Below are 10,187 nucleotides of genomic sequence, written 5' to 3' on the forward strand. Positions count from 1 at the left end.
ATAGTTAAATAAAAATCTAACTTTGTTTGGCCTTTGTTTGGTTACTTCAGAAATACGCAAAACTCACAGGTGCCAAGTTTCTTTATTGAAACCTGTCCTTTGAATAATTATTGGGTCAATGCTCCTGTTATCTTCAATTAAAATGATGGTTGTTGAACACATAATACCAATTTGAACTAAGTACACTGCTCTTTTCATGATACATCTTGATTTCTTATGGAATTAGAGTAAGAATTTGGTCTACATTCTTGAATATTGGAAAATCCAAGACTCATTATGCACTGATTTTTTTATTTCAAATTGGGAGCCTTTTGCAAACACTATGGCTCATTTTTAAATATATAATACCCACACATTGCAGAGTGGCTTAAGATCAAAAGAGAAGAAAATTAAAATCATTTTCTTGATTTGCGAATTCCAGTTAGTCAACTGTCCCATGGAACTGTAACTGAATTTCTCTTACTGCACTAAGAGTGGCAGATGCAGTTTTGCTCTGCTTCCCATGAAATCTTACAGCCATGTAGAGAATGTTGCAGCGATAAGAAGGAGAAGCACAAAGAGAACATGAAGTAAAAGCAGAATTTTTTGGAAGTATTTGTACGTCCTGTCCCTAATACAGTGACCTTTGAGTGTATGCTTGTGACCTCCTGATACTCTAGCCCGTTCACTTCTAGGTTTTATGTGCTGTGCACGTAGAGATGTTCTTCTGCACACCACTGTTGTAACACATGTTTATTTGAGTTATTGTCACCTTCCTGTCAGCTTGAACCAGTCTGACCATTCTCCTCTGACCTCTCTCATTAACAAGGCATTTTTGTCCCAAGAACTGCCATTCACTGGATATTGTTTTGTTGGTGTTGTTGTTTTTTGTGCCATTCTCTGGAAACTCTAGAGACCGATGGGCTTGAAAATCCTGGGAGATCAGCAGTTTCTGAGATACTCAAACCACACCATCAGGCACAATTATTCCATGGTCAAAGTCACTTGAATCACATTTCTTCCCCCTTCTGATGTTTGGTATGAACAACAGCCAAACCTCTTGATCATTCCCATATGCTTTTATGCATTGATTGCTGCCATATGACTGGCTGATGAGACACTTGCATTAACAAACATGTGTAATGGTCACTGAGTGTGCAATCTTATGGTTGGTACAGAAGCACAATAAGAAGAAAAAGATCAATATTATTTTCTTAGGACTATTAAAATATAGTATAAACTACAGCATGTACAGTACTTAAACATTATAGGTGCACTATTATAGGTCGTATAGCAGTTAGCGCGATGCTTATACAGCTCAGGGGATCAAAGTTCCAGCGTCTTCTGTAAGCAAGTTTGTCTGTTCCTTCCTGTGTGTGCATGGGTTTCTTCTGGGTGCTCCAATATCCTCCCGCAGTCCAAAGACATACCGGTTGGTAGGTTAATTGGTCGTCACAAATTGTCCCGTGACCAAATCAGTGGGTTGCTAGGTGGCGCAGCTTGAAGGGCCTATTCCAAATTAAAAAATAAAATAAAGTAGTTGGTGGATATGGTGATGCTGAGATGCATCCTGGGATGTGCTGAACACATTATCAGAGATGTAAACTGGGGCCATTGGGTGTTCTGGGTCTTTCAACATCAGAAACCCTCACCCAGACGACAGACCCTGGTTTGAGTCCCAGCGGCTCTGGTCCATGAGTCACATCAATGGGTCCATAGCCATCTGGAGTCTCGCTCAGCAGCCTCTGTGATGGTCCTGGTGGCTCTTTTCTTTCCAGCACCTCCCCCCCGCCACCAATATCAAGAAGAGAGTAAGTACTGCAGAGTGAGCAGCCAGTAAAACCTCTACACCTCACCTCATGCCTTCTACACCTGTCTCTGGCACTGCTCTACCAGCTCCAGTATTTGGCTTTCTTATGCTCAACCGCCTCCTCTATCTAATCTTTCCAAGGAATTGTCAGTTCTGTCATAACCACCTGCTTTGAGTTTTCTGACTGAATGATCATGTCAGGCCTCACTGATTATGATGAGATGAAGTCAGGAAACTTTAATTGCTTGCCAAGATTGACCTTCAGTTGCCAGTCAGACACCCTGGTGACCAAGCCTGCTGGTGATCTGGGCTGAGGCTGTGGTTGGTCTCCCACTTTGACAAAGGCTATGGCTTTCTGATTTGGTGGAGATGCTTACTGTTGTTAATGGCCGAAGGGGTAGTTTCTGCCACAGCCTTCAGCATCTGGTCATGACGCCAGTGGTAGTGGCCTTCTCCCAGGACTTGTAAGCAGCTGCTGAGGATATGTTCCACAGTCACTCTGCCAAGACAGAGATGACATGATGGTGCCTCAATTTAGCCACAATCAATAAGGTTCGTTGGTCTAGGCAGGATGCCGTACGCAGTATGGTTCATGAACTTAATGCACCAGGGTTTTGCCTACTAGATGTTGGACCAGGAGATCATCTGCTTCAGTATAATCCTCTATAATGTTGAAACAGGTTCGTGGGTCTGGCAAATGAGACCGAAAGCACTGACTTTAAATAGGAATAATAATCATTTATTTACAAACTGTAAAAATTTGAACGAAAATTCATGTTCCCCAAGTTACAGACACTACAAAGCTGAATATTCAACAATCATTCTTAGCTAAAAGTGCACGCTGAGCATACCTTCCCAATGGCCATGTCCACCGCTTGCCTTAATCAAAAGAAGAGAGACTGAACCTCCCACATGTGCTTCCTATATACCCAGGATATTTGAAACTGGACATCAGGCAGCTAACCAATGGGAAAAACAGTTGCAGTTTCTAAATTAATAATCACAATGGAAGCGACTTTCGACGATCAGAATTAAGCATGCCTTCTCCCCACAGGACACCCTTCCACCTTGTCCAAGTTCACTGCTGCTCCATTCCTACCATCCTGGTGGTATGCACTTTCTCAACTCACACCTCTTCCTGGACCAGTTTGTATCTGTCCCTGTGCCCTGGACCCCATCAAAGTGGGTTGAAGGAAGTTGTCCAGCTCAGCCCGACCAGACTCCACCGACCCTATCAGGTTCCTGTACCTCAGTTGCAACTCAGCCATCTCCACTGTGTCCTTGGCCTTCCACGTCAAGGCTATCCAGACCTCAATGCCTGCTAACAAGACTTTGGGGTTGCTGGAATCTCTGTGCAACAGTAATTCTCTTGTACAGGAAGCTATGTAGCTTCCTGCCATGTCATGTAGCAACATGGTCCTGAAAAACGTTGTCTCGTTTTTACTGTGTACTGTAACAGCAGTTATGGTTGAAATGACAATAAAAAGTGACTTGACTATGAGCTTCTCGTTCAGGCTGTTGAAGGGAAGCTGCAGTTTATTCCTCTTCCCATACAGAGCAATTCTGTTCAGTCTATGTGGGAGGCCCAGCCATGTTCAAAAGAATCCATTAATCTTTCTTTCAAGAGCCTCAACTGTTGACATGGGTACCAGTATGAGCCCTTCCCTGCCAGGAAGGATTTTATGCTGGTAGTCTAGACCTTGAACTTGCCAGGTAGACCTGACAAGTTCAAGGTCTGGTGAGCCAGACTTCTAACTCTTTGGTGCTCTTCTGGATGACAGCCATATCTCATAGGCTGCAATCAAAGACCTTCCCCAGGCTCTTGACTGGTTTCTCAGAGATGGATGGGATAGCAATACCATCCAAGGAGAAATGGAACTTGTCCATGAGTCTGCCTTTCCTTAACAGCAGAGACCTGGATTTCTCTTGCTTAAAACTCATCCTTGCCCCTGGAGGAAGCACCTACTCTCTGGGACTGATGTAGTGGTCACCATGAAGTCATCCACGATTACTCAGATTGGGGGTTGCTGCACATGTGCCTTAGTCAGAGGGCCTCTACACTTCACTTCAGCTGCTTTAACCAGCATGTTCATGGTCAGGGAGAAGAGGATCACTGAGATTTCAAATCTGGTTATAATACCCTTCTCAAGCCAGTGTCATCCTGATGTGGTTGCTCTTGAGGAGAGTTTCAAGCTAAAGTTTCCGTAGTACTCCAGAGTGAGGTCCTTTATCTTCCTCAGAACATGATGTCAGTTCAGCATGATCTCCACCAGCTTATATGGTAATGACCCATATGAGCTGTCAAAGTCTAGCCATAGTATGACTCAGTCTCCCTTCCTTTCGTGTGCTTCCTCGACCAGCTGCAGTTCATGGCACCCTGGTACTTTGGAAATCCCTCCTTTCTGTACAGATATGTCAATGTAGACATTTTTGAAGAGTAACTCTGTCAGGCAATGGGAAATGATACTGAAAAATATCTTCCCTTCCACTCAGAGCAGCGAGATGCATAATATCCTTGGAGTTCTCCTCTTTGGTGATCCAGACTTCGTCTGCACACCTCCACTGGTCAACAACCTTTCCCCTACTCCAGATAACCCTACGGAATTTCTAAAGCAGCTGGAGGAGCTTAGGCCAATGCCTGTACACCTTATAGGGTACTCCGCTGGGACCAGGGGCAGAACTAGCACTGGCTGCTCTGACTACTTCCTGGATCTCCTTCCTGCTGAACTCTTCGCCATTGAACGCAACCACAGAAGGAAGAGGATTTACTAGGGTGCTATGGTGTCCTAGCTCCCATTCCCTCTCTGTGTTGACACGTGGCCAAGTGGTTAAGGCATTGGACTAGTGATCTGAAGGTTCGAGCCTCAGCCGAGGCAACGTGGTGTGTCCTTGAGCAAGGCACATAACCGCACATTGCTCCTGCACATTTATAGCCCAGCGGCGGAGGTTGGTGCAGTATGAACAAGACAAGAATCACTGAGCAAGTTCTGAATCTGTAGATCCATCTCTTGTTTGGAGCATGTGAGGTGGCCGCTATACTTCTGTCCTTGCAGCTGCTTGGTGAATCCGTAGGGGTTAGCAATAAAGGCAGCTTGTTTGCTGGCTCTCTCACTCTCCCATCCCCATTCTGCCCTGTACAATGTCTGAGGATGTTATGGAGCCTGACAAGTGGTTGCATCTGTTCTTCACTTGCCCCACCCCACTCCATATTGGTTGATCAGGATTGGAGCTCTTGATGCATGATTCATCATGTAGAAGGCTTTGCTGACTTTCTTGCCCACAGGCTGACAATGATAGTTGACATGGTCTGGACACAAGAGGTACTACAGATGCTGGAAATCTAGAGCGATGCACACAATGTGCTGGAGGAGCTCAGCAGGTCAGACAGCACCTATCGATGGGAATAAACAGTCAGTGTTTCGGGCTGAGACCCTTCATTAGGTCCATCAGGAATCAAAGTCTCTCTTAGATATTGCCTCAGCGACTTAGACTGCAATGTCCTCCTCAAACTGCAGCCACTCCCTGCAATGGTTTTCTGGAGACCACTCAGCCGGCCGGTGTTCTGCTACTCTGCCCGGAGGGTGAGAGTCTGGTGCTTGAGGTTCTGGGCACTGTGGAGTGGCTCGAGGCCAGGCTTCTCCTGCAAATCACCAGGAGTAAATCCAGTGCGCTGCATTGCTCTGCAATGTGAAATATGAAGAAAGTAAAATTCGAAGAAAGATTTGATGTAAAGCTAACTCTATCACAAGCAGGAAAGGCGCAAAGACCTCATTCAATATCAGCATGACTATGAATTACCAGTATGCTTTCCCATTCTGAAAACTAAAGACACCCTTTACTTCATCAAAATGCACTGCCATTTGACAGTTTCCCCCTGTACTTACCAGTGCTTATTGTCATGTACACCGTGACAGGTTAAAGAACCAGCAGAAATGGAAAACAGCTAGAGTCTGGTATTGGTGTTAACGTAGGCTATTTTTATTAGTAACTACATAATACAATCATATATAACCGGATAAATCAAACAAGTTAGTAGTGTTACGTGTATGTATGTGTGCAAATATAACTCCCAAACTATTGAGTTTGGGAGAAACAAGGCTTAGAGTCTTGAGATGGTAAAGTATGAAAGTTCAGTTCATCCGTGGAATAGGTGATGAGAGAGAGATATTTGTAATCCAGGGTAAATGTCAAGAGAAGGCAATTACGTCGATATTAGATTAGATTAGATTATGAGGACACACAGTCCCCTTTTATTGTCATTTAGTAATTCATGCATTAAGAAATGATACAATGTTTTTCCAGAATGATACCAAGGAAAAACATGACAAACCGACTTAAAAACCAACAAAAACCACATAATTATAACATATAGTTACAACAGTGCAAACACTACCTTAACTTGATAAGAACAGACCATGGTACTGTAATAGTCTCAAAGTCTCTTGAAAGTCCCATCATCTCACGCAGATGGTAAACCTCCAGCGCCGCCAACTTGCCGATGCAGCATACTGGAAGCATCCGACCACAGTCCAACTCCGAGTCCGTCCAAAAACTCCGAGCCTCCGACCACCTCTCCGACACCGAGCACCGAGCACCATCTCTGCCGAGCGTTCCAACACCAGCCCTGGCAACAGGCAATAGGCAAAGCCAAGGATTTTGGGCCTTCGTCTCCGGAGATTCTCAATCGCGCAGTAGCAGCGGTAGTGAATCAGGCATTTCAGAAGTTACTCCAGGTGTTCCTCCGCACTTCTCACGGCTGTCTCCATCAAATCCGGATTGTGCACGGCCCCCCAGTTACATATAATCGATATCATTCGGAACGGCCGCGTGCGCTGCGTCTCACTGCCATCTTCTCCTCCCTCCCAAGATTCCACAGATTCCACGACAGCAACAAAAATAACAATAGTAGTAGGATTTATCTCCAAAGTTGTTCCACTCCACACACGAAGTATCACCGACAGTGATCTTCAATGAATACCCTTTCAACACAAGTGGTACCACACCCAAATTCAGCTACGGGTCATCCCAAGGTGGTGGCCACAGGATACTCCAACAGAATCCACGTATGGATTATCACCAACAGTAGCCTATCACTGAGGCACCGTCTTCCAATGGTAAAACTACCAACCCAGGCAAGGATTATCACACACAGGTAGTTTCCACACAAGGTTACCCCAAACACACAACCGTGATAGCCACTTATCCAGTTCCACAACCTACGAAATAACTCCAACAGTGATTTCCACAGGGGTGCCTTTCTTCAGTGAACTACCACACCCAAACAAGGGTAACACACAAGTGGTATTCACAAAGGTACTCCCCTCACCAGACAACCCACTCTTGTGGATTAACTACATGACAGTTACACCTTCGTATTTGAATGGAACTCAAATTCACCCTCTCAGGCTACTTAGGAGAGAGTCCAAACAGTGGCCTCTTTATCACTAGGTTTCTTCTGTTTCAAACCTTTCTCTCCCCTCTGCAAACTTCCTCTAAAGTCACCGACTGTGACCACAACAAGGGGACCGTTCTTCTGTTGTGGAATTATCAACCAGGTGAGGGTTGGGCACACGAATAACTCCCCACCGGTCACACCTTTTCCACACTGCGAGAGCTGCTAATCAATTCTCCTGATCGATCCTCCAAAAACCCACCTATCTGTGGGCACAACAAAGCTCATCCAGTGTCCAAAATCCTATGCCCATGAGTCTATCATCTGACCTTCTTTCTATCCCACCATGCTGAACACCAGCTGTCCATCAAGCAGCTCCTCCCTTCTCTCTCTGTAAGAACACAGAAGCTGGCAGTGTCCTTGCAAAAGTGTAAACATGCTGCAGAGAAACCATAACACCATCTCAAAGCAGTCTTTGCCTCTCTGTCTCTTAATAACAAGGTGCTTGTGTTGAACAACTCTCTCTCTCTCTTTTTGAAGGTATAGTCCATAAAAATATGACCCCCTAGGGGTGCATAACATTATCAAGTTAAACCAGTAAACTTTGAAATATGAAACATATTGATGGGCATCTAAAAAAAAAAATAAATTAACAAGACAGCAGGAATTTTTTTCCCGAACCTTTATCAAAGTCAAGTTGAGTTTTTACTGGTTGTTATGGATGAGCACCAGTAAGAGTTTAAGATGATTATATGGAAGCACTGATTTCCCAGCCTTACCTATCCTTGTGAAGATGAGAGTGATCTACCTTCTTGAAGTACAGCAATCAGCTCTCACAAGGCAGTTAGCTGTGGAGTTCCAATGTTTTGCTCCACCAACAATGAGATAAATGGCAACACATTCCTTTAAGTTAAGGCAGCGACTTAGAAGGGAGTAAGGAGATGATATTTTCAAGAGCCTGCTGCCCTCTTCTACATAAGTGGTGCAGGACACGAGTTCACAGGTTGCCATCAGTGAAAGCCTGCAAACCTGTAGCAGAAAGCCGCCACTGCTAGAAGTTGTTTAAAGAGGGCTATTGCAGCCAATCAGGCAGTCGGCTTCACCCCGCGTGCTATCAACTTCCAGCCTGTAATTGGTTCTGCACTCATTAAATCAAATGGAAAGGCTTCTGTCATCCCGTGACAGGATAAGAGGAGAGTCTTTTACCAAAGACTACTCAACATTTGGCATCCTACTTTACCTGATCCAAGCATGAGTTTGACTGTTGCTAGCACACTTGACACTAAAGGTGAATAAGGTGATCTTGGTATTGCTGGATTGTAGAGGATGATCAATGCCTGGTTCAAGTGGCACAGTATGTTATCAAGATAATGATCAATTATATATATATACATTGCTTCATTTTGCCAGGAGTTGAGAGTGAAGCTGACATTGTACAGCCTTAATTCTGCTTCAGTGACCCAGTGATGGAGAAAGCTCATTGATGGAACAGATGCCATCTTGGACAATGTCTCCCATCCACTACATAATGTACTGGATGGGCACAGGAGTACATTCAGCCAGAGACTCATTCCACCGAGATACAACACTGAGTGCCATAGGAAGTCACTCCTGCCTATGGCCATCAAACTTTACAACTCCTCCCTTGGAGGGTCAGACACCCTGAGCCAATAGGCTGGTCCTAGACTTATTTCATAATTTACTGGCATAATTTACATATTACTATTTAACTATTTATGGTTCTATTACTATTTATTATTAATGGAGCAACTGTAACGAAAACCAATTTCCCCTGGGATTAATAAAGTATGACTATGACTATGACTATGACTATGAGAGAAAGAGAGCTCTGCTTATGTCTATATAATTGCATCAGGTTATTTGTCCCCAGCAACAATTATCTTTGGCGTTACTGGAGCTTCTGAGTTACAGTTGGTAGAATACTGACTGTTGTATATTTCGTATTTCAGTAATATTTGAAATATATTGTTCGATTAAGCATTCTTTGTTTGCATAATGTTATATGTAAAAGTGTGTAAATCATATACATCATCATGCTGTCATGTCATACGCATTTGCCTCACTTAAAGTCAAAACAAAACTAAGACACATTCTCCTGGACTCCCATCTTTATACTTCCAAGTTGTTTAATGCTTCAGAGCTACAAAACATAACAGTGATAATGAGTATGTTTTAAAATGAACAAGAGTCAAATACCTACCTGTTGAAGCACTGTGGGGCATTCAATTTTTTTAAAAAGCACAGCGAGAAACTCAACTTAAAAAAAGCAGTGCAGAGAGATGTTCAAGATTTAAAAAAGCAGTACAGTACGTGTCCCTTTGGAAGGGAGTGAGAGAAGAGGGTCGAGTTAAAATAAAAAGCAGGAAACGGACGAATTAACAGGTTCATAAACAGTGAGTACTGGGTGATAATTATCATATTTTTTAAAAAATAGCAGGTATAGCTAACTACATCAGAAAGATAGGCATGTTCGATTGCTGAAAAGATAACTGGAATGTGTATACTTAGTGAATTGAGTAGTATTTTAAAGCAAATGGAATAGCCAATGAGAAGCATGTGCAAGTTTTGCCGACTGCATTAGGTGAGAAAGCATATAGTTTGCTTAGAAGTTTAACTAATCAAACCAAACCATCAGAGATTAGCTTTGCTGATACTAAATCAGGAACATTTAGAACAAAAACCATTGTTGATTGCAGAATGCTTTAGGTTTGTTAAGCAGAATCAAAATGAAGGGGAGTCCATTTCAGCATATGTGGTTGAATTGAAGAGACTGTCTGAGCATTGTCAGTTCAGTAATGCACTGAGACATCACTTAGTTTGTGAAATATTACAAGAAAGCATTCAATAACAGCTCATAACTAAAGCATAACTCACATTTAAAAGAGCAGTTGAAATCACTGTTTCAATGGAAACAGCAGAGACACAATTGAGTTGCAGTCAGAAATGAAAGCGAGCATGAACAAGTGCAACATGTAAGCAGAAACC

The sequence above is a fragment of the Mobula birostris genome, chromosome 19, assembly GCF_030028105.1.
Source record: "Mobula birostris isolate sMobBir1 chromosome 19, sMobBir1.hap1, whole genome shotgun sequence".
Classification (NCBI taxonomy): Eukaryota; Metazoa; Chordata; class Chondrichthyes; order Myliobatiformes; family Myliobatidae; genus Mobula; species Mobula birostris.